The following is a 24534-nucleotide window of genomic DNA, read 5'->3' on the forward strand; positions in this document are numbered from 1 at the left end:
GGGTATTTCCCAGTAAAATGCCAAAATTGTGTTGAAAAAAATGGGTTTTCTGATTCAAGTCTGCCTGTTCCTGAAAGCTGGGAAGCTGGTGATTTTAGCACTGCAAACCCTTTGTTGATGCCAATTTCAGGGAAAAAACAACAAGCCTTCTTCTGCAGCCCTTTTTTCCATATTTTTTTTTTTTAACGAATATTTCCCTGTATTTTGGCTAATTTCTTGGTCTCCCTCAGGGGAACCCACAAAGTCTGGGTACCTCTAGAATCCCTAAGATGTTGGAAAAAAGGTACGCAAATTTGGCGTGGGTAGCTTATGTGGACAAAAAGTTATGAGGACCTAAGCGCGCCCTGCCCCATATAGCCCAAAAAAAAAGGCCTGCCACTTGAGGGGGAAAAGGCCTGGCAGCGAAGGGGTTAATGAGGAGCCCTGCCTACTGCAGTCCACTTTCTATGTTCATGATGAAGCGTGTTGTGGCTGCGGACTAGACGCCTTGTCTCCTCCTCCTCTCGGCTGGCAGATCCGGGTCTCGTGCTGAAGAATGACGTGGTCAATCGAATCAAAACAGTGGCAGTGACGCGCTAGGATTGGCTGTGGTATCGCTTTTCTGTGTCGTCTGCCGTAGTCCGAGGCAGAAGGCGGCAGCAGAGTGGGGCGCCGCGCACAGAGCTCCCCGGACGCAACAGCAGTGAGTATCCTTTCGCGTCTGTTAACCCGCCTGGCCCCTCTAGGGGCATCGCGGTGAAGTAGAAAGAAATTCATGTTGCCTAGATGGAGAACCGTGCGGTGTTTTGGAGAGTTGTTGAGAGGGGGTGGTGAGAAATACCACTGTAGTGTTTGGGTACATCGTACTAGGGGTCCAGTAGCAGTGCATTTTGGGGCACTATTCCATGGCAAAGGGATATAGTAAGTCTTTAGGCACGTCAGGCCGGCTTGATCCATGCGAGTGTAGTTTATGATCATGGTATATTATGTGGGATGGCACAGGTAGGGGATGTTTAAAGTGTGTGTTGCGTTGAAGTGTACCTAACCAAGAATAAGGGCTCAAAATAATAAACATGATTTATTTTTATTTTTTAAACATTTTTTACGGAGTTGCCAAGTGGGTCCGTTTTGTTGTGTGATACAACCGTCAGCTAGTCCTGGCTCTTCAGGCGTCACATTGGTGCATTCTGTGATTGTAGTGTGTTTTTTTTTTAACATTGTAAGTAGGTTCTAAAAATCCCAATTTGAAAACCTTAAAGGAGTTACACTTGACAGAGGAACATAGGAATAACATAGGCTATGCAGGCAATGGCCTCCCAAACCTTCAGAGAGCTGCAGTTTAGCCCATGTCCTATACATATCTGTGAGATATTGAATACTTAGGGGCCTCCTGTCCCATTCTGAGGGGAGTATGACATCATTTATGTTAAATAAATCCAGGATTGATTTGTAAAGCGAGGCAAATCGCCTGTGAGGATCTCAGGCCGATGAATTGTAGGCAAGGGGAGAATAAGTGATTTGCCCAGAATTACATTATGTTGAACCGACGCATAGACTCGAACTGACAGCTCAGCCGGTTATGCCCCATCGTCACTGCTCGATCACTTGGGTGCTGTTTTAAAATTGTTCAAAGTTGTGTAGTCTATTTTTAAAACACAGTGACTGCTTGAGCAGCATCTAATACCAAATACAAACCGTTTTCAATTATTATGGGGTAATGCACTACTTCATGCATGACAAAAACATTGACAATGGTGTTTGTACTGACTTTTGGATAATGCATAGAGAAAATGTTTTGTTCAAGCTTCAGTAACAGGCAAGACAGTATAGTGGTTTGGAAAAATGGGAAGTTAAGTGACAGAGTGTGTGTGTGAAAGAGAGAGTATGTGGCCCTGGCATACTTAAGAACATTCTTGGTTTATAGGCTATGGCCCCGATGGCATTGGATTGGGGTAGAAGCGTCTTGGCATACTGGACGTCCGTCTTGGCAAAAAGATAGTGCTTAATTTGCACAGTGAGTGCTGGAACCTAAAGCACTGCTCATAAACCTGCACCTAACACTATTAAATGTCAATGTATAGTTAGTGCATAGCAAGATTGCGTAGTCCAGACTCCACTTTTTAATCCACTGCCAGATACTCCCTGCCCTTTTATCTCACTTGTGGATTCATGCTTTTGCCCTTGGTGACGTTTTCTTCATCTTTTTCTTCCTCCCTCTTTCCTATTTGGACGTTTTCCCCCCTCTTGCTCTTGATAAATGTCCGATGAGGAAAATGAGTGCCTGTGACCCCCACTGGCAAACGATGACTCAAATGAAGCACTGCAAAAGGGGGTCACTTGAATGTAATTACTGACATGCAACGTTGTATCATGGTAAACGTTGGAAAAATTGGATCCGCTGCTGCGGAGAACAAGGCTTCCTTGTATGAAGGTACTAGAATTTTTCATGAGTGCCCTTTCAGGTCCTGGTATTTTTAGCAAATTCATGTGAACTTGGTGTATGGTTCTCAGGGGTCAATTCTCCTAAATGCTCCTATGAAAAGTCTGGCGTGTCCGCTTCACTCACTTCCTGGGATATGGGACTAGTATTACACCCCACGACTTTAAAAAATCACCAGCCAGCACCAATGAGCAGATCAGGCAGTGCAGGAGCAGAGGGGGCAATCAAACACGTTGAATCCTAGCATAAATAAAATTGCCTCTTTCTCAAGTACATATGTCCACTGCCCCCGTGTCCTACCTGCAGTTCTTTACAGTTTATGTTCAAAATTGGGTCATGCGACCTCGGCCACACCAATAGGTTTGTGAACCTAATTCCCATGCACCCAACAGCGTTGCGTTAAAGGCATTGTGTATGTAACCAAGGCAGTGGCCTAATGCAAGTGGACTAGAATCCTGTGCCACACAATTTCATAAACAGATCATTCTTTTACGTAGAAGGTAACTGAAAACAGCAAACAACAAGATATTTACAATTTTTACATAACTCTTTTTATGGGGTATTGCCTTAGTAGGCCTGAGACATTTTTATGGACATTACAGGCATTTTTAAACACTTGGTAGTTTTTCTACACAATTTGCGACAAACTGGCTGTTATGTACTGTATGTATGTATGTATATATATATGTGTATATATATATATATATATATATATATATATATATATATATATAGCTTATCCGGTTTTATGTATTTACCTGGCTTTCTGTGAGCAAAGAATATGTCAGTAACATGCTCTCTCTTAGTCTGAAAATATTATTCGGACAAATTACACTTTATAGCGGTAGTTTCTACTCAGTACTTCTAATGTGGATGATTACTGTTGTATGCTAAAAGTATCATATGCAGCAGACAGTGAAAAGAGAAGTGCCAGAACTACTTGTTAAGGGACCAGAAAGAGAAAGTATGTGTAACCCCAAATGAGGTGTAAACGTCATCCAAAGTGCAGAGAAGCCAGAATGGGACTGCACAGTAGCAGCCAGAGGGTCAGGGGTGTGCAGTTGGGGCCTGGAGCTCTCATAGGCTTAGGGAAAGAAATACCTGTAGGGTGAGGCCATTAGCACCCAGAGAGTTAGTCGGCACCTTGGTTCAGAAGACACACTTTAAATAACACTGAATCACTTAGTCTCCTATTTATTAGAGCGCCTCTTCTTTGCAGTCCAGTCAGTAGGAATCACACACATGTATATTTATTCCTTCTGTCTCCTTCCCTTGCTGGATGTTGCTTCCGGATTAGCAAAACTCACCCTTTTCTGCTTGTTGTACTTATTAAAGCACCTTTTAACACTTTTTTTTTTTTTTTTTTTGGGCGAGCACCCGCACCTCAAACTATGTGGAAGCACAAGGTATTCTAGACGTTCCAAAATAATACTAGTTTTGCATAGCTTTTTCATCCTTTTTCGTTCTGGACAATAGGACAACCACCAAAATGTTCAACACGATGTGCTCTTTTTGTCCAGCTCATCTTCTGGGTCCCCACACTGAGTTGGGGGAGGGGCGCGTTTGGGGAGGGGGAGGGAAATCTTAACCTATCCAACCATTCATAGTCTTTTTAAGCTCTCTCATGGCTGGACCGTTTGCTTTACAACTGGGAGTAGTTTGTTCTAAGAGCCTTTGTTGTAATAATATTCTAGCAGGCCTGCTAGGCATGAAAATGTCTTATGCACTGTGCCCTCGGTGCTGAATTTACGGTTACTCTGCAATGTTGTCTGCCCTTCTCTATTCATGTGGTCATGCCCTTCAGGGGCTGACTATATAGTTACGTGACCATGTTTCTTCCAAATGCTATTCTTATTGTGGGGCCTTCCAGGGGATGTTCTGACCATTACAGTCTAATGCCAAGTGTATAAAGGAATGCCCAAACACAGTTTATTTCTGATAAAGGTTTAAGGTGCTGCATGGCTAAATACTTAGAAGGTCCCAAAGGTGAGACCTATTGGCCATGCCAGTGTTTGTTTGGCATGGGCACATAACATTAGCTTGGAGGAGGGCCGAGTAGTCTATGGACATATCATGTTGTATAGCGAGTACTTATTTATTTTCCAATGCATAAGCATCCCAAAGACTTAAAGAATTACATTACACTTCATGAAGGAAGCCTATGAGTTAACATTCTGCAAAAGAACAGTCTTCCTTTTCTGGTAGTTGAGCAGTTGAATTTAAGTTATTTCATTCAAATCATAAAAGCTGTACAATTTTTAATATTGGCCAGTTTTTAGAAGTTTAACAAAAGTCTTATCAAATTGAAAAAATCTGTGACAAAATGTAATAGTGTTTACAGTTGTTTACAAAAAACAAACACAAAAATACCGCTAGAGCAGTTCGAATACTGCCAACAATGAGGTATAATAATCAATCAAATATTTTATTTATTATAAAGCATAAATATAATACAACATATTGAGCCCCTAAAAGTAGGAAAATAAATATGATATAAACCAATTGAAAAGTTCCATACATTATTACGGGTAGAGTCACAACTACACGGCCAGGTTACAAGACCATCCTCCAGTGAGCTAAACAGCTACTTTCACCTGAATGTGAGGATCAAAACCTTACACAGCAGAAGCGTTTGTGGTATCTGGCGTCAGGCTCGCCTTTTTCCTAATTCTCCACATGGATAATAAATAGTGGGATACACCAAAGACAATGTTTGTCTAGTGTCTGATTTTAAGATGCGCAAGGCCTCAGCATATCTCTTTACCATGAGATTCTGGCAAGCTGGAGCAAGCCATTTTCTTCTCCCCGTCTGGTAGGCTGGGCAAAAGAACAAGACATGACCTTCTGTGCCCTCTTTTACCCCCCATGTGGGGCATACATATCTAGCTGGCTTGAGCGCGTTAGCCCATTTGGCAGTGAAGGAGTGAGTGGTAGTGAATTGTACTTGAACTATAGATAAAGTTTCCTAGTATGAGGGGTCTCAATCTCATCAAGAAACTGCTCAAATATATGAAGTCATCCTTAAAGGAAACAGACAGTAAGGATGCCCCAGGAGACATACACTTGTGATTGACATGTTATATATGGCCTATTCTTCCCCTTAATGAATGGTTTGCTAATTGCGGAGGCTCCCAATGGTCATCCCACAGATTGCCACACCCCATCGTAACCAGAGAGTCTTTTACATACTTAATCCAAGGAAGAATCGCTGAGCCAGCAATGCTCAAGACTTCCTTCAACCCCTTACAGTAGGACATGAGCTCTGGTGTGGACACCAAAAACGTTTCCAGTAAAGGGTAGGCCAAATTCCAATCTCCTCCGAAATTGGCATGAGACCCATGTCTAACCTGACGGGCCGCAGGGGTGCAAGATGGGAGTTCCGTCAGTTGATGTAAGAAGCAATTCTACACAACTGGCAGTTTGCCTATGTCCTTATGGCCTATAACTCCACTTCATAGAGAGCTGATCCTAGTGCTTGGTGTTTATGGATTTGGATCACTGGCAACATTGAACGAAAGAGTGACCTTTGCAATGTTCTAGTCAGGACCCCAGTGTTTTGCAACAGTTTGAGCCTGCACTTGTCTATATGGCACCACCAGTCTAGCTGCTCTGTGAGTGTCAGCCCAAGGTACTCAAATACCTGCACACGTTCCAGAGGGACCACTAGTAGCTTGGGGTTGTGTCTTGTAGAGGGGCATGGATTCAAAACCATATATTTAATCTTGGCTACGTTTATTTCCAGACCACTCTGACTACAAAATCTAAAGCAATGTAAGATTTCCTGCAGCCCATTGGCGATTTTGATAATAATAAAGTATTGTCTGTGAACATTAAGGCTGGAGCCTTAGTGTTGACCAGATAAGGGGCGTCTCCATCATTGTCAGAAATGATGTTAAATCATTAACATAAAGCATGAAAAGGGTAGGGGTTGGGTGCAACCCTGCCTAATGATCTTCTGAGAGGGAATAGTTCTGTCATCTTGCCCATTTGATCACAATGAACTTGAGCCTAGTTATAGCTATCTAGCTTTATTGTAGTGATCAAAAGGTCACTTGAGACCCCCATATCTGCCAAGACCCGCCAAAGTGTTGCTCTTGGGACCAGATCAAATACCGATTGCAAGTTGACAAATGTGACATAGTCGGCCTTCTCCCAGGATCACTGTTTTCCTGAAAATAAGCTGGAGTCTTAAAAACTTGGTCCACGGTGCTGGTACATTCCTGAAAACCCGCTTGCAATGGGGATAATGCTCCTCTCTCCCATCCAGGCTAGTGACCAGTCAAGGAGGATTCTACTGAACACTTTTGTGCGTAGTCAATCGGACTAATTGGCTGATAGTTACATGGGTCTAAAGGGGACCCTTTCTTGTGAATTGCAATTATCTCAGCCCCTGCCCATGTTGGTGGAGTAGGCACCCCTTACAGAATAGAGGTAAATAGTATTGGAAGTTAGGGCCCAGAAACTGGTCCCTCTGGATTTTGTTGATCCCTGGCACTTTGGGACTATCTTGGAAATTGCGGATCTCACTTTAATCAGCACGATCGGTACAATCTCCTCAGTGACCTTTGACTACCCCACACTGCTTGGTTTCCCCAACAGGGGAGGGAATACACTTGGCGCCATTCACAGCATATAGGCTGGAAAAGTGGGCAACCCAGTCTGTAGCAGGGATATTGACCTCAATTGGGCCGAATCTTTCCTTACTTCCCAATGAGGCCAAATTCCAAAAAGCACGCTGCTCACCCACCCTTACTGCATCAAGCAAGCCCTCCCATTCCCCACTTTCATTTTGCAGTACTAATGGTATTAATGATCACAATCCTCTAACCGAGGAGAGATCATTTGGCGTGGGATCATACCACTCTTTTTCCTTGTTAAAATTAGACTAAAAGATATTAGCTAAGTTACTTGCAAATTATTTTGCTTCCCGAGTTCCTAAACTCATTTATCCATAACGTGTGGTTTTGATCCTGGCAGGAAAACTGGTCAGCAATCTCCTGTTGAGGACTCCTAATGTGACTGTGGCCATTGATATGGAAAAGGCTTTTGACATTTTATGTTGGCAATTCCTGCAGATAGCAACGGAGGATATTGAATATGAGGTAGAGTTTAGAGTGTGGGTCAGGCTATTATGTTTAAACTAGACTGGGCAGATTAGAAGTGGTATGATCATCGCCAAGGCTTTGTGGGTGCATAGGGGAACAAGAAAGACTTGCCTTCTTTTGGCCCTTGTGTTCACTGTAGCCATTGTGCCCATGGCCGCCACCATCAAAAGGGATTATTCTGCTGTGTGCATAGCTCTCCATGGTCATAATACCCATCACCTTGTAATAAACAAATGATTTGTTACTCTATCATGTTAGCAGTGCTGAGGAGGACCCGCCTGCCTACTTTTACCAACTGGATCAATTTTGTATAAACCCTGGTCTGCAACTTAACAAGAGCAAGTCATTCATATTGCCTCTGAAGCATAAACTAAACTCTCAAGTTTAAGACCTCCTTGTTTCACTATTAAAGTGGAGCCTCAAGAATTTTACATACTTGGGACCCAAATTTATCATGAAGACTGGGATGCCACAGAGGGGAATTTATGTGCAACACTGTCGGCAACTAAGGAATCTATAATGTTCTGGAATAAATAGTGCCTGCCCCCGAAAGGCAGACTAGCCATCTCTTAGATGGTTATATTGCCCTACCTCCTGCACTTCTTTGCGAAATGTGCAAGTACAACTACCATGTAGGATTATCAATGATCTGAATATGGCACTTTTACATTTAGCATTGGGAGAAGGCAGAAACAAAGTAGTCCTACGTAAGTTAGAACTGCTAGTGACCCCAGTAAGGGTTATGTGTCCCTGACTATGATAATTAATTTCTTGTGGCATTGCTTCAGGTAGTGGTGAGGTGGATGGGAGACCCGAGTGCAGAAGCAATAGCTTGAAACATGTATATAAGAACCCCATTTACTTGTGAGATGGTGACAGGAAGTCATCAAAGATGCAGCATAGATTAAGGTAAAGGCCATCAAGTAGGACAATGACCTGGAGGAAGTACAGAGCACTAGAACTTATTTTTTCTGAGTTAAGCTTCAGGCCGTTGGCTGACATCCAGTAATTTAATGTTCTTATGAGTACTTTATTTCTAAACCCCACTGTGCACATCTTTCAGAGCGGGTTGGCCCCTGCAACTAACCTGACTCAGGCTGTAGACCAACCCACTGCCGGCAGCATTGTGTTTTCCACATCTCTAGGGTTCACCCATATATGCCCTGGGGACATTTGTTATAGTATCTCCCCATGCGCAGGGAATGTTTTGTTTTAACAGGCAAAAGATGTGCATCGTAATCGATTGATTTGTGAGTAATTCACAAAATGGTAGTTGAGTGCAGTACCTAAATTGGAGGCTTGTTGGAGTATGATTGTGTTTTTTTCATAAATTGCACATTACACCATTGGAACAACGCTCTAGGCTCCTGCCTCCCAGACTCTACACACGACCCAGGACAAGCAGATGTGTCAACACCATCGCCCCACCAAGAACTTCAAGGTCAAAGGACCAACCAAAAAAGCAAGCAGGATCAATGATGAACTGCACTCCACCAAATGCAACTGCCGGCAACTAGAAAGGAAGTGGCATATCTGCAAAAAGACCAAAGACTGCACTGCGTTCAAAACTGCTCTAATCCAGTACTACCACCACCTACTGAAAGACACCAAGATAAACGCCCTAGTAGACTGCATTGAGGTTCGCACAAACCACAGCTAGGAAATCCTCACCATCATGAAGGAGATCTCCAGTCCCTCAGCCACGGAGAACAACATCACACTTTCCCAAGGAACAGTGCAACAACCTCGCTGACTTTGCCACAACAAGATCTCTGCATCTACAAGAACTTTGAACGCCAACCCTCCGCCGTTGAAAGCATCAACCAGCTCACACACACAAACCCTGAAGTCCTGCTCACCCACTGACCCCCCCCCCCCCAACCATGCAAGACACCATCACCATCATGAACTCAATGCACTCTGGATCACCCATGGACTCTTCTCCCCCCCCTGGTTCTGCAACAAGCTCAGGAAGGTCCTGAACACCGCCAACACTGTGACCTCCTTCACGGAGGACTGGAAACACACAGAAGTGACACCTCCTCCTGAAAAAACCTTCTGCCGATCTGAAGATCTACCAACCCATCTCGCTGCTCCCCATCCAGCTAAAGTCCTCGAGAAGGTGATCAACCAGCAACTCACCCAACACATAGACAACCACAACCTCCTGGATCTCTCACAATTGGGATTTCGAGCCAACCACAGAACCGAGACAGCCCTTGTTGCAGCCACCGACCACATCGGAGCCCTCCTGGACTGTGGAGAAAGAGCAACCCTCATCCTCCTGGATCTGTCTACAGTGTTTGACACTGTCTCCCATCTCATCCTGATCAACAGACTCCACTACATAAGGATCCAATGAGAGGCCCTTGAATGGATTGCCTAGATCCTCCCCAGCAGAACCCAAAAGATTTGCCTCCCAACATTCATTTCGGACCCCAAGAAGATCATCTGCGGAGTCCCCCAAGTATCGTCCCCCAGCCTCACCCTCTTCAACACCTACATGAATCCCCTGGCTGACACTGTTGGATCGCACGGACTCAGCTTCGTCTCCTACACCTATGACACCCAGCTTATCTTCTCACTGTCCGAAGACCCCGCCACCACCAAAGCCAACTTCCACAGATGCATGATGAACGTCACGGTCTGGATGAAGTACAACAGTCTTAAACTTCTTTGAAAGTTGAAAACAACTCCTCACCATGAAATGACATGTTGTGGCCCGCAGATCTTGGCCACACACTATAAATCCACTGAGCCAACAGTGGAGGACCCTCCTTCTCGCACCTGCCGGCCAAAGCCTGGAACAACCTCCCCCTGCACTTCTGGACTGCTCCAGCGATTCAGAAGAGAACTAAAGACCTGATATTTGAATGTTCACGCCACCACGTAGCAGAAAACGGCTCCAGCGCCTCGAGACACCTAGGTGTGACTTACAACACTATATAAATGTATAATTGATAGATTATGTGTTTTTTTTTTTTTGTATGTGAGTCTTGCGTTTTCCACACCCGTGGGTACCTCTCTACCCTCTCTTGGGGTTGTTCAACTCTGAGAGTGACCGCACAAGGCTGTGGAATTTTTATTCCAAAGCACAACAATCAAGAATCTCAATCAATTTGTGATTTCAAGATGGTAGAAAAAAAACTTCAATTGTTTTTTTAACTTTTATGTATTTAGTCAAACGTGCTGGACGCGCCATCTTTTTTTTCATTTTTTTTTTCTTTCAGTTGAATGATGTTTTGCCATTTTGTTTCTCCTTTACTGTTTTTTTAAGTGTGGCGATGCATTGGTACCAGTTCTTTAAAATATACTTACAGTGGTCTATGGCTCCACCCTGTGTAGTAATGTGCTCTGATTTTATAGTATTTGGTGTATTATTATGCCTTCCAGGAACTGCTCACTTTCAATGCATGAAGGACTATTTTACATCTACAATAAGCACTTTATAGTCACACTGCTTGTCATAATCAGTTTATTAGTTCTAGATTGCATTCTGTACAGTAAGCAATCCATTTTGGCTATCTTTTCTATCTTGTTTCCAGCATTAGAAAATACAGTAGGGTAGGCTTTAATGTGATAAACCACATTTTTGTATGCTGCACAAGTGAGTAGCATTGGCAAAGCATGAATGCCTGCCACCAGTTTGGCTTTTTCAGTGCTTGTTTTGTTATGCTTTTTGTCATGCTTTGTTTTGGGTATGCTGCCAATCCTAAAAAAATGATTTATTTTTTACTAAAAGCAATCATATTTTTGGTCTCAAAAAGCACATACTGCCGTAGTAGTCCTGGGACCTGAAAGGAACTACTTTGTGTGTGGATGTACTTCTTTTAAAATCATGGAATGCTACCCTTCACCCCTCACACAGTTAAGTCCCACAAGTGCAAGAATTCCAAGGAGTCGAAGTGTTTGACTTCTACGCACCAATCCAAGTCATCGGGCACCGGAACCATATCACCGCTCGAGGCCTCACTTCACCTCAGAGCCTCTCTCTGTATCTGCTTCTTGCCATCCAGAATTTCCCAGAGCCGGAGTGACCTCCGCCCAACTCAAGGAGTTTTATGCGGCCATCCACTGTAGCGTCTTCGGGCCCCATACTAGATTCCCACCGGCAGGTCCCCGCTTTGCACCAGTCGGCCCCAAGGATCCAGTGCTGGATACAGAGAGAGTCTGCCTGCAAGACTGTGGCATTCCACAGAGCCCACTCCAGGTGCTGCTGTTCCTGCTGACTCCATTGCATCCCCAACACGGATACAGAGCCAGATAGGCGTCAAGTGACATAGACTCTGGCACCGGCCAGTACCATGCTTCCGAGTCTGAGCCAGTGCCTTGTTCTTTTGGTAGGTTCAGAGGGGGGGACAGTTGTGAATTGTCTGAGGACCTTTATGCATTCGACCATCCCCTGGATGAACCAGAGGACAACTGGTATGAGGGTCTGGCGGATGCCAGTAGGTTAGACACTGGCTTGGGCTGTCCTCCTACCATTGCTACTTAGGATGAGCGTTGTTTGCTGCTGTGGTGCGGAGTGGGGCTCAGGTCCTAGGCCTTACACTGCCCTCAGTGGCAGTCAAGATGAACATCTTAACAGAGATTCTTCAGCTGGGAGTTTCCCCCATGTAACATCTCTCCAATTTAATAAAGCCCTAACCGATGTCCTGCTTGGTGCCTGGTCCAAGCCCTGCACAGGGCTCCTGTGCACAGGATGATGGCCCGCCACCATCGCCCTGTTCCTGGGGACCCTGGTTTCCTCACCTGGCATCCCACCCCAGACAGCCTAGTGGTCCAAGCCTCTACTTCCCGAGTTAACCTTGGTACGTCCCCTACCACGCCACTTTAGTGAATCCAGAAGGCGTGACACCATAAGAGGATGCTCTCTTCTGCCAGCCTAGCACTGCGGTTGGTGCATACTGCATGCTTTTTGGAACAACACACACGCACTGTGGGATTTGGTTGTGCAAGTGCTGCCCATGGTCTTGGATGAGGCCCAAGCCATACTCACCCAATCCATTACTGACAGATGAGATCCGGCAAAGTTCACCTTCAGATGTGGACTGGACACTACGACTCCGTATGCACAGCGACTGTGTCATCAGTGGCACTCTGACGCCACGCCTGGTCGAGAAACACTGACTTTCCAGGCGATGTCCAGGCTTCTCTCATGGACATACCCTTTGATGGCTCTCGTCTTTTTGGCAAAAGGCAGACTCTGCGCTGGAGCACTAGGCAGCAGGGCTACAGCCATATCGTTGGGCCTATCCATGGATCCCTGCCAACCCCAGTCTGCCTTTTAGATCCTTTGGTGGCAGTGGTAGGGACCACTAACCGTGCTCCCCCAGCCACCAAGGCCAACAGGCATCCCAGCCTTTTCATGGCTCAGATGCTGTTCTCAGAGACCACGTTGGACCTTCAGCCAGTTGTTGGGCAAGCTCCCTCCCCCCCCCATGCCAGAGTTCTCCTACCTCAGTGTTTGACTTTTGAAGGCGGTCTCCCTTCAGGTAGTTGTCTCCAACCTCCTGACTACAGTGGACCTCTTCACTCGCTAGGTTTCACCACCATCCTACCAAAGTTACACCTTACTCCCTCTCAGATGCTCCCTTTCCCCTGCGCTGGTCTGGCAACAGTGCAGTTTGGGCCTATCCTCCCAATTGTCAAGTCCAAAATATTATTCAGGCTATGATTCTGATGTTTCAGCTGCTTTCCTGAATTTCAGTGAGACTTACTCTAAGGCTATTGGGCCTCCCGTTGGTAACACATGCCCATTGGCATATGCCGGCTCTGCAGTGGGACCTGAAGTCCCTTTGGGTGCAGCATCAGGGGAATCTCTCTGACATGGTCCAGATATTGGAGGGAACTACAAAAGACCTGCAATGGTGGCTGATGAACCGCCATTGGCACAGCAGCAGACTCCTCTACCTTCCCCAGCCAGAGATGATTTTGTGACTCTCTGAACCCATGGCAGACTAACTCCTCCTTCGATGCCTAGCGGATCATGAATGATGTCTCCATTCATATGTAGTGCAAGTTCTCTTTCAATACTGTGGAGGACCTTGGTTAGATCTGTTTTGCCACTGCTGAGAATGCACAATTTCAGAAGTTCTGTGTGCTGGAGTTTCTAAGGCTGCTCCTACTTGGAGATGTTTTTCATCTTGAGTGGAGCTCAGGCCTTCTGTATTCCTTTCCACCGATACTATTCCTACCCGGAGTTCTCAAAAAGATCAAGAGGACCTGGCAGAAGTCATTCTTGTGGATCTGGATTGGGCACCAACATAATGGTATCCTGAACTCCTGAGCATGATCATCAGTCCGCAGATCAGGCCGCCCTTATAGGAGGATCTTCTTTTACAGCAGCAGCGCAGGGTCTTGCTCCCTACGACTTCATGCGTGGAGGTTGAGCAGCAACAGTTGACTGCTTTAGACTCCCCCACCCAACCTCCCCCCACTACAAAAATCTGTGATGTTATTCTGGCCGCGAAGTCTCTCTCCACTGAGGCGGTATACGCCTGCCATTGAGACTAATTTGTGACCTGTTTTGCATTAAAGAATACGGATTCTCTTTCTGCACCCTTATTCCAAGGTTTATTGTTTGTTCTTTCTCTGGCCTGAGGGTCTGCTCTGGGCACTGTAAAAGGTTATTTGTCAGCCTTATCAGCTTTCTTGTGGCTGCCATACCAACCTTCCTCATTCAAGTCACCTGTTGTGACTCACTTCCTCAAAGGAATGCAGCACCTGTTTCCTCCAAGGGCTTTCTTTATGCCCCAAAGGGATCTCCATAAGGTCTTAATATTTCTCATGTGAACGCCCTTCAAGCCACTGCAAACCTGTACACTCCAGTTACTGCCCATAAAAATGACTTTTCTGATGGTCATAAGATTGGCCAGGAGGGTCAAGAAACTGCTAACACGCTCTGTGCACCCTTCCCGTTCAACATTTTACCTGGATAGATTGGTTCTGCGAACCTGTGCTTCCTTCTTTTCGATGGTAGTGACACCATTCAATGTAGACCAAAATATCACCTTGTATACATTCTTTGCTCTGCCTCACCCTTCTAAAGAAGAGGAGAGAGTAAACTGTCTGGACCCAAAAAAAGCATTGTTGTTCTACATTTGATCATACTATAGAGTTCTGAGTGGACGATCACCACTCTTTGTGGGCTATGTTGGGGCTAAGAAATGAGGGAGGCTGTGCAAAAAACAAACCCTCTCACAATGGATAATGCTCTGCATAAAGATATGGTATGCAGTGGCCAAAAGCAACCCCCTGGGGGGTTTGCATGCTCATTCCTCCAGAGCCAACGCTACAACCACTGTGTTAACTCTAGGAGTCCCACTCCTGGACATCTGTCAGGAAGCAAGATGGGCCTCCTTGCATATACATTCACCAAGCACTCCTTCCTGAATGGTCAGGTCCGCCGTGACAGGTTTTTGGTAAAAATTGTTTACAGTCCCACCTCCGGGGAGGTATTGCTTGGGTATCAATTCGAAGATAAGGAACCTTTGGCTAGAGGGCTGTATTAGATGAACAAACTACATACCTTTGTAACGCCTTATCTGGTAAAGACGCTTATCAAGCTGCCGATTTCTTACCAACCCTTCCATCCTTCTTGCTCTGCAGACCGATTTCATCATAGTGTCACCCTTATGAGGGCCATAGTGATGCACCTGAGTTCATCAGCATTCTTCGTGGTGCCACACTTTTGGCATGGAAAGGTTGCAAAAGGAAACTGATGTCCGTGTGCTGCGGTGACGCATATATAGGCACACACACATCACATCCAACGCAAACGACTTGGAGCTGCACTACCTCTCCTACCAGCGTGCAGGGGTACTGCTCAAGAATTTCCACATCCAGTCTGACAGCTGGGGATAATTCTACGGTAAGGAATCTGCTGCGTGTTAGAGTCTCTACCACATAAGGTGTTACCAAAGGTAAGTAACTTGTTCATTCATACATAACTGGCATAACAAAGACAGGAGCAGTGCAAGATTCGCCACTACCCACACTTGCTCACACACACAGACATACATACAGTAGAGGGTATAGAGAGATGACCACTGCATTTACTGCACATATAGTGGCCTAGAATCAGAGTGAACCTGGGATAGGTCTGTAAGAACAAAAGATAGGGTGATCACCCGTCCGTAATTTTCACTGACTTTGAAATAACACTAATGTTTGTTGCCCATGGTAAAGATTTCAACGGACAGCATTTGTCTGTAATTTTAGCCTTAATGCTGAAAGACTTCTATCAAAATGTTAATGCCTCTGCTGAGGTGGAAGGTCTCCAGTGCTGTGATCCAGAGGGAGGGGCAGACATATAAACAAGAAATAAGCCTTCTAGGCGTATGCCAAAAAAGAAATGTAGATCTGTGCAGTTGGTTAATCTGTAATTGTAAAGGCAGCTTGGGAGCCTGTAGAGGTGGTCTTAATTGATGGAGACACATTAAGCTTCCTGAAGACAAAGATGTATTCTTTTTGAGAGGTATTGCAAGGAATATTCCAAGTTAAGTTGTGGAGTTTCTTTCTTTTAATGGACAGTTGTAAAACTGTTTACCATAGGTGCAATCTCCATATGACTAAAATGCACACGTTGATAAAACTTTTTATTTTATTTATTTTAACCTAAATTTACATCCATGTTTTGTGACACCCTATCTTGTACTGTGTGTAATTTAAAATAATGACTTGCACATTTGCAGTGCTTTCTGTGATGGGTAGAGACCTCCTAGCACTAAGAATACACAAATCACTCTTCCCTGCTGAACCAAACAGAACTCTGTTCTGTTGGCTTCTGTTTGCAAACACATAAATCTGCAGTGCTCACCTTAACCAACCGAGGTTTCTTAACACAATAGTATATTTGCCACTGATTTGTTTTTTTTGTTTTTAATTTTTTCAAACGTGTGTTTACTTTTTATTTTACATGCAGTTACCTGATGGTGATAGATCAAAAACAGTCAAAGAATATGTTCTTTTTAGCTATGCCTTTGAATCTGCCGCCAGGCTCAAGGACGACATCCTTATTGCACTCAGGATCACGGCATCCATACCTTATTTTTATTTTTTTAAATGCCTTTCCCCCACTGAAAGCATATGTTGTCCTGCAGTCCCTCACCTTCATTATACTTTGACATGATCTGATCTGTGGTAACAGAACTGATATTTCAAAACATGCTTTGCTCTGAAGCTGGGGTAGAAGTTCGAGTCACCTACACTATCCTCAGAGCTCCATGCAGGGATTTAAGTGGGATGAAAAAACTGGAGGGTCTCTCAAAGGGGTGTGGCTGATGTAATTAAGGGCGTGGCTTAAAAATATGTAAGCTAAAAGTCTGTGCTTTGCATAGTGTGTCGCCCGACTAGTATTTTGCTGTTTCTTTCTGTCATTACATCCAGATATAGAGTACAATTGACATTACACCCATAACAAGCCAAAACTATTGGCTTTGTCAAGGATTATTAGTTGCATGCAATAAATAAACAATAATAAGGGCTTCGTTGTGTACAGCACTGAAATGCGTCAGTATGTAAATGATGAGACTGTGAAAGAACTATACCAAGCCTCTTTGAATTTACATCAAAGGCAGTGCAGAGTGGTACTGCTGCCGAGTTAAGATTTGTTTTCACCGAGGGTGAGGGCAAAAATGGAGAGCACGATAGAGACTTGCTTTTTAGAGCACCGCCAGGACCCGGTCCACTTAAAGCCCTGAATCCACGACTTCCTGCAGGACACTTCAATTCCGACTGGATAATGTGAATCTCGGAGGCTGCTCTGCAGACTCAGCCCTGAATCTGTCTGTAGTCAGCGTATATTACAAACTAACAGACGCCGGCCTTTCATTACTGACGTGTAACGTCAGCAGTATCCCGACGGCTCTCCCTAGACGCCTTCTCAAACAGGATGTCGGACACGAAGCCATCCTGAAGGAGAGGTTCTGGATATTTACACCAGCTGCTCTCCCTGCACAAGAGCAGCCCCACGGACCGGCGGAGCGGACTGAGGGCGGGAGCTGGTGTGTACTCAGTGGGTTTGCCAAGGACGCCACTCGGGGAGATTTAGTCACTTGCATGCCACGATGGGCGTAGAAAGAACGAAGGGCGTGGGGCATATTCGGCCAGGTGCTGGTCACGTTTTGAAGTTGTATTTATTTCCATATTTTTAAATCGATTCAAAATGTGGACGCTCCAGTGTTTGAGGAAAGCATCGAATTCTTTCTCCAGCAGTACTTGACTTTGTATATTCCACACAGACTACCTCGGAGCCATATTTTGTAGCTAACCGGGTCCCTTCGATTAAAACATTCTCCTGCACGTTACATACCAGGTTTCTGTTGGAAAGTGATGGGATTGAAGAGCGGGCTATGAAATATCCACACCACTAGGGAGGGTGAGAAGGAATCATTCCGTCGACCTGCATTAAGGCAAAATCTTGGGTCAGAAGCTGCTTATGTTCCTGCTGAATAGAGACCTCAAAGCAGAAAATGCGTGAAAAACACTGCCTAAAAACCATGCAAGTCTCACTTAAGATTGCCACATCAGAGTACACAATCTTTTTAGATGAAATGCAGGAAATGTGGTTTATGCGCGTTTGAAACGTTCAAAGGCAAGATAAATAATGGTCTCTTACGATCGGCTTAGAAGTCTCGAGCAGTTCCTCTGCGTCTTATAATGTACCTGTTACCTTTTTCACATTGCAATTAACCCCTTTGTTGGATACAACCTTCTAAAATTAAGTGGGATCTCACGTGGGCTCTGTTGCTTGGAAAGCAAGTAATTTATGACGGGCCCTACATCCTGTCTTAGTTATTCTTAATGCCTGTTCTTGGTAACTTGACGTATGTTATATGATGTTATGTATGGCTCCTTGAGTTCACGAGAACCAGATTGTTTTGTTCAATAAAGGGTTTTTGTTTGGTACAGTTACTTTGGTAATCATGGAATGTGAATATACAAGTACTTAAAGTTAATGAAATTGTCGGTGGATTGGTGTAGTTACTTTAAATTAAGAATGAAAATAATATCTGTTGAAGAAATGTTTCTACCCGGAACTCTTTAGCAATCCAGTTTGTGTGTGCTTCATTAAAGCACCTATGTGCTATATAACCCTCATCAAGTGCTGCGGATAGTCCTCCGAAATAACATTATTGCGACTGAAACATCAGCAATTGAAACATTTTGTGGAGCATTACATATTTATTGAAAGCAAATTGGGCCATTATAGCTCAATACAAGTGAGGGTGTTTTCCCTCCTGTTGGGACCTGGATTCTTTCGAGCTTACTATTCTTGATTGTCTAAGTGTCTTGGATGTACTATGTTTTTTTGTGTTTTTAAGGGATGTTTGATGGGGTTAATGTGACTTTGTTCTTGGGGCACAATCAGGGTTATGTATCAGGTACATTTATGGGACTTTCTGTGAATATATAATAATTGTATTTTCTGATATTTTTAGCCTTTTTTTTTGTTTTGAGTGCAGTGCCTGATCCATTTTCTTTTCCTCATTAAATGTTTTCGAGTGTTTAACTCTCTTGTGTGTAGTGTCCAAGAGGCACTTCTTTTATATATTATTTTGACTTCACTGTTATCACTGATATCAATGTTCTTTAGCGATCTTGGCAGATAATTAAATCTTGCTACTGATAACTCCCAGCCAGGAGGCCAGTAGGGATGTAGAACAACTTATCAAGCCTGAGGAGCAAACCTGCTGGTGAAACATGCCACCAAGGTGGTGTAGGATCCAGCGTCCTTAAAAGAGGAAGCCTTTCCCAAGTGTAAATGGCTGTTGTGTCCTCACCAGCACGGGGACAAATAATTAGGACTTACTGGCCTATCCTACTCTTTGTTGTATTATTAATACAGGGAAGCTGTAAGGTAGATCTAGCAAATATTGTTCTCCCACTCCTCCTTTGATAAACTATGCTTGAACTGTGCATCCAATATTCTCATTATGTTGCAGGCCCTTTTACTCTTTACAAGATATACAATTTGACAAACATAATAGGGTCACTGGGCCTATGCCCTATCTCGCTATAATTTTTTTTTTTTTTTAGTCCTGGACTTGTGAATGCTTTAGCGTATCTGGTCAGCCTCGTGTTTTCACAAAAAAATATTTATGTACTGTAAGAAATTGGATAGTTGTGAAGGATGTGAGTCCTTCATAAGTAAAATGTCAGCAGTTGCTTTATTACTGGAAACCATGTACCCCATCAAGGCCTACTGAGTGGATGTGATGTGATCTAGCAATCCCAATTTGTTAGTATACACAATAAAACTTAATAAATTACAGTCAGTGCTTTTTCTTTTAAAAATACTTTTATTATACACACTCTACTAAAGATTATGCAATAATTTATAAACATATACATCAGCCAGATGGAAATACCTTTGGTGAAACCCTCATATCACCTGTGGGTCCTAAACCCCATAGTCATAATGTCCCCCTTTCGCCATCCCCCACCTGTACTAGATGTAACATCACAATATATACCAGAACCGTATTTTAAATATGACAGGCCTACTGGCTTTGTCAGAGTGTTACCACATTAACACAATTCACTATCCTATTTAATCTTCTATCCCATTAGTGGTATTCTTTATAATGATAAATGTTCATTGTTCAATATCAGTGTTGTTAATAAAGCACTTGAATTCAATATAAGTGCACCAGAGTGTTTATTTACAACCTACAGGCCACAAAGTACATTTATCACACCATCTACTAGAGGTCGCCACAATCCACAGGACAAAAGCACGAGTTCTAGCTCTGAAAGTCCTTGAAACCATGGCAAACCCCTCCTGTGAGCATCATGATAAAGCTCTAGGAGACTTTTTTTTTTTTAACACTTTTATTTTATACGCATTTCATAAGCAAAAGCATACAATGGGTACGATGCAATGAGACATCTCCATTGTCTTCATTATCACACTTACACGGATGGGTACATTGACAGTTTGGGGCCTGGCACATTCATCCACCAATTGTAGTATGGAATTTCCGGTACACATCTCCGGAAGTTTCATATGAGTACCACATGGCCAATATTCCAAACATATGTAGTGCTTTAGGTTGGTATTGTGGAATCTATGGTCCCAACTGGGTCGGGGCGTTGGTGGATGTGCAGGGAAAATGTGACAGTTTGCCATTGTGGCCATATGATATATGCCATTTGTGTAAAATGAAACCAACTTTAAACATGCCCTAAACATGTACACTTCTAGGTCAAGTATGTATTCTGGTGTAAGAGTTGCGCGCAGCGTGTTCTGCTGGTAATGAACACAGGGGGGGACATCTTAGGGGTATGGGTAGAAACTTGCTGAGGGATTTCTCCATCCCACCATCACGACCCAAGTTCGTTTTAGTCAGCTGGGGTATTTTCTCCTGCAGTTCGTGGGCTGTCTTCATCAATCCCCTCCGGTCCGCCCTGCGAGTCGGACCCACCAGGCAAGTCCAGTGTCCCCCATACATCTGTCACCTCTGTTCACATTGGGCCTAATGGCCTGCGCTGGATCCCTCGGGTCTCCTCTCTCCGTAAGGCCCTCTCCTCTAGCCCAGCGTATCACATCTGATGTCCAGGTAGTCAAGTTAGGTCCCTTTTTCTGTTTCCAGGCTAGAGACCCCCTAAGTTTAGCTAATATCAGGGTCCGATCCACAAATCTATTTTCCACTTTTTTAGGACGGGCCTGCTAAATAGTCCCTATAAGCATATTGCCAGTGTATTCTCAAGTTGCCTATTTAGTGTGCGGTTAAGGCTCAGGATGACCCCCTCCCAGAATTCCCAGAGACCAGGACAGTCCCAGGTCATATGTCCGAAGTATGCATCAGGCACGAGGCAGCCCGGCAGTTCCCCTCCATATGTAAGTCTAATTCTACGCGGTGAAAGGTATATCCTGTGAATGTAGTTATATTGTACATACTTGAGTCATATATTTAGGGATACCTTATGGGCATACCCTAGGAACCAGGTCCATTTGGTGTCTGCATTCGTTCTATTCAGGTATGTCTCCCATTTTGCTCGTAGAGCGCTCATTGGCCTATCCATCATCCCATTCAGTGCTCTGTACAGCCAAGAGATTAAGTGGGAGCCCCCTCCAATAGTTAGCATGGTCTGGAAGGCAGTGTGTGCTACAGGTTCTTTATCCGTGTCACTCCATAAATGCCTTATGGCTCACCACTGCTTCATATGTTAGGAATTGTCCACTGGGCAAGCCGGCTTGAACTACCAAGTCACTGAATGGGACCAGTAGCACCTGACAATAACAGTCACTTAATGTTTGTAGTCCTGCCTTCGTCCAGTGAGTGAGCTGGCTCTCCAAGAAACAGGAGCATGGGTCACCGTGAGGTAGGCCCACCAGGGGGATCGCTGGCGTGTAAGGCACCATGGTTTTTGTTTTTCTGAGTTTCTTGCGCCAGTTGGTGAGGGCCGCTGTTAGTAAAGTGCCTGCTGTAAGGTCCTGGAGGCTAGGCTTCAGAATCTTAGTTAAGAGTCTGCTATAGGTCAGGTCACTGTTGTCAGAGGTTACCTCCGCAAGGCCCAAAACACCAAGCCACCACAGATGCCACTGAACTGAGCCGCAAGAAATTAGACCTCAAATTCAGGTACCTCGAGCCCTCCTGTCTCTGGGGGAAGGAGAAGGGTGGACAGGGCCACTCACTGGCGGCCGCCATGAAGGAGGACATCCATCTTCTGATGGATACAACTACCTGTGGATTCCTCACCTGATGAATACTCCCATGGCGCCAGCATTTGACGGAAATCTTCTTACTAGTCTCTGCACGTCGACGAGGACGTCACTCTAGCCCACGCGACGCCGTCTGACGTCATACAGGCAATAAGAAGTCCTCGCCGACGTGCCGATGACAGTTCCCTTTTTTCCGTGCATTCGAAACGGTTATCTTCGAGGGAGTTACTGTTACCTTCGTGGTTACAGTGTATTGTCTGCTGCGTAGTCTTCTCTGCGGTAACAATGTCTCAGAGGAAGTCGGGTTTCAAGCCCTGTCGAGAGTGTGGGGGCAAGATGTCAGTTACAGATCCTCACTCCGACTGTCTATGGTGTTTGAGCTCCGACCACGACGTCTCGACTTGCGATTCATGTCAACACATGAATCCGAAGGCCCTCAAAGAGCGCGAGGCCAAGTTATTCATGGCAAAGTCAAAGAAGAAGGAGAAACATCATAAGAAGTCTTCTTCGCCAAGGTCTCACCGGCGTCATCGAGACTCCCGGCGCCGTAGAGACTCACGACGTCACTCCAGCAAGGAGTCTCGTTCGAGGTCACCTTCGGCTCGGCGTCGGAGGACTTGGGAGGTCAGCCCCACGGTCACGCCGCATCCATCGACGCCGTTGCCCTCTCCGGCGTCACCGACTTCACCTGGTCAGGCGTCAGTGATTGAGGTGGTGCAGCCTCTTGTGTTTTCTCCGGCGTCGCAGACGTCGAGGCCGGCGTCGGGGTCGCCCTCGATCCAGGCACCCCAGTATCCGGCTTTTCCCACTCCTGGAGCCGATAGTACCGCGTTTCTTAATGCGATGTATACCATCTTTCAGCAGATGGCTCCAGGAGCTGCTCCGGCTGGTCCTTCGGGGCCCTTGGCCTTTTCGTTGGGTGATCCTGCGCCTCTTCGGCCGGCACCCTTTATGCCCTTTCTCCCTTTTGGGAATGTGGGCTCGGCGCCGGTGCCGGCGTCGGTGGCCGCTCCGGTGGCTTCGGATGTTTCGGCCCCGGAGGTTGCCCCTCCGTCGAAGTCAGGATTTTGCCCTGTGACTCCGGTTGGTCCATCGGCTCCAAGACCTCGTCCTCCGGCTCCTGCCTCGGCGCCGAAGCTGCCTGTGGCGCCGGACGCGGCGTCAGATGCTTCTGGAGATCGGCGCCGTTCTTCGACGTCGGCGGAGGCCATGTCGACTCCGCGTATCGAGGAGAGACTTCATTCGAGGAGGCGTGCTCTCCGTCTTTTAGAAGAGCAAGAGTACCAGCGAGTCCTAGAGGAGGGAGAGATTGAGGACTCTGGAGACGGACTGCATGGTCTGGATACAGCCAGTGGGCTGGACACTTCCCCTGAGTGGGACCTTTCATCTCCAGGGGAATATACGGAGGAGGCGGCTTCCTTTCATGCTGTGGTGAGGAAGGCAGCGAGCTTTTTGGACCTGCCTTTGCCGGTGGCAGAGGCAAAGCAGAATTTGCTGACAGAGGTATTGCATCCGGCCTCTGCTGCAGCTGAGCCTCTCTTGCCATTTAATGAGGCTTTGCTGGATCCGGTGTTGGAGGTGTGGAAGAAGCCGGTGTCTTCCTCGGCCGTTCATAGGGCTGTGGCCAGGAGGTATCGAGCTGCACCATCTGACCCTGGCTTTCTCTCTAGACACCCTACGCCGGAGAGCTTGGTGGTGCAAGCCTCCTGTTCCTCAAAGTCAGCGCCTGGTTCCTTCCCGACGGTGCCTGGAGACAGAGACTCCAAGAAACTGGATGCGCAGTCCAAGAAAATATTTTCGTCATGCAGTTTGGCGTTGAAGGCCACCAACGCCACGTGCATTCTGGGGAGGTACATCCATGCGCTGATGGATGATATTTCGTCTTCATTCACGGAGCTTCCCCAGGGTCTTTTGGATGTGGTCTCGGACGCCCAGGCTGCCGCGACCCAGATTATCCAGTCTGGGCTGGACACGACCGACTCGGTGGCCAGGGCGATGGGCACGGCTGTGGTGGCAAGAAGACAGGCCTGGCTCCGAAACTCAGGGTTCTCTGCGGATGTGCAGTCGACCCTGCTGGACCTCCCGTTTGATGGGGACAGACTGTTTGGAGCCAAGGCAGATTCAGCCTTGGAACGATTTAAGGAGAGCAGAGCCACAGCCAAATCGTTAGGACTGCAAGCTCCTTCTTCCTCTGCCTCTTCTAGAATTTTCAGGAGGTTTCGGGGATTTGGGCGTGGCTCTTATTCCTCTTCCTTTCGGGGGAGGTTCCAGCAACCCGCCTCTTCCCTCCCCTATAGGTCATTTAGAGGGAGGGGGAGGGGTGGGGTCCGTACCAGAGG

At 45.7% G+C, this 24534-nt stretch overlaps 1 protein-coding gene across 1 annotated transcript in view; it reads left to right on the plus strand.

The window, feature by feature from the left end:
* Positions 1–452: 452 nt before the first annotated feature.
* The window catches only part of SMIM14 (small integral membrane protein 14), a 256717-nt gene continuing 232635 nt past the window's right edge, over positions 453–24534 (plus strand). Inside the window, exon 1 of the mRNA XM_069202031.1 lies at positions 453–682. The gene's annotated coding sequence lies outside the window, so the exon portion shown is untranslated. The remainder of the gene's footprint in view (positions 683–24534) is intronic.

The sequence above is a fragment of the Pleurodeles waltl genome, chromosome 1_2, assembly GCF_031143425.1.
Source record: "Pleurodeles waltl isolate 20211129_DDA chromosome 1_2, aPleWal1.hap1.20221129, whole genome shotgun sequence".
Lineage (NCBI taxonomy): Eukaryota > Metazoa > Chordata > Amphibia > Caudata > Salamandridae > Pleurodeles > Pleurodeles waltl.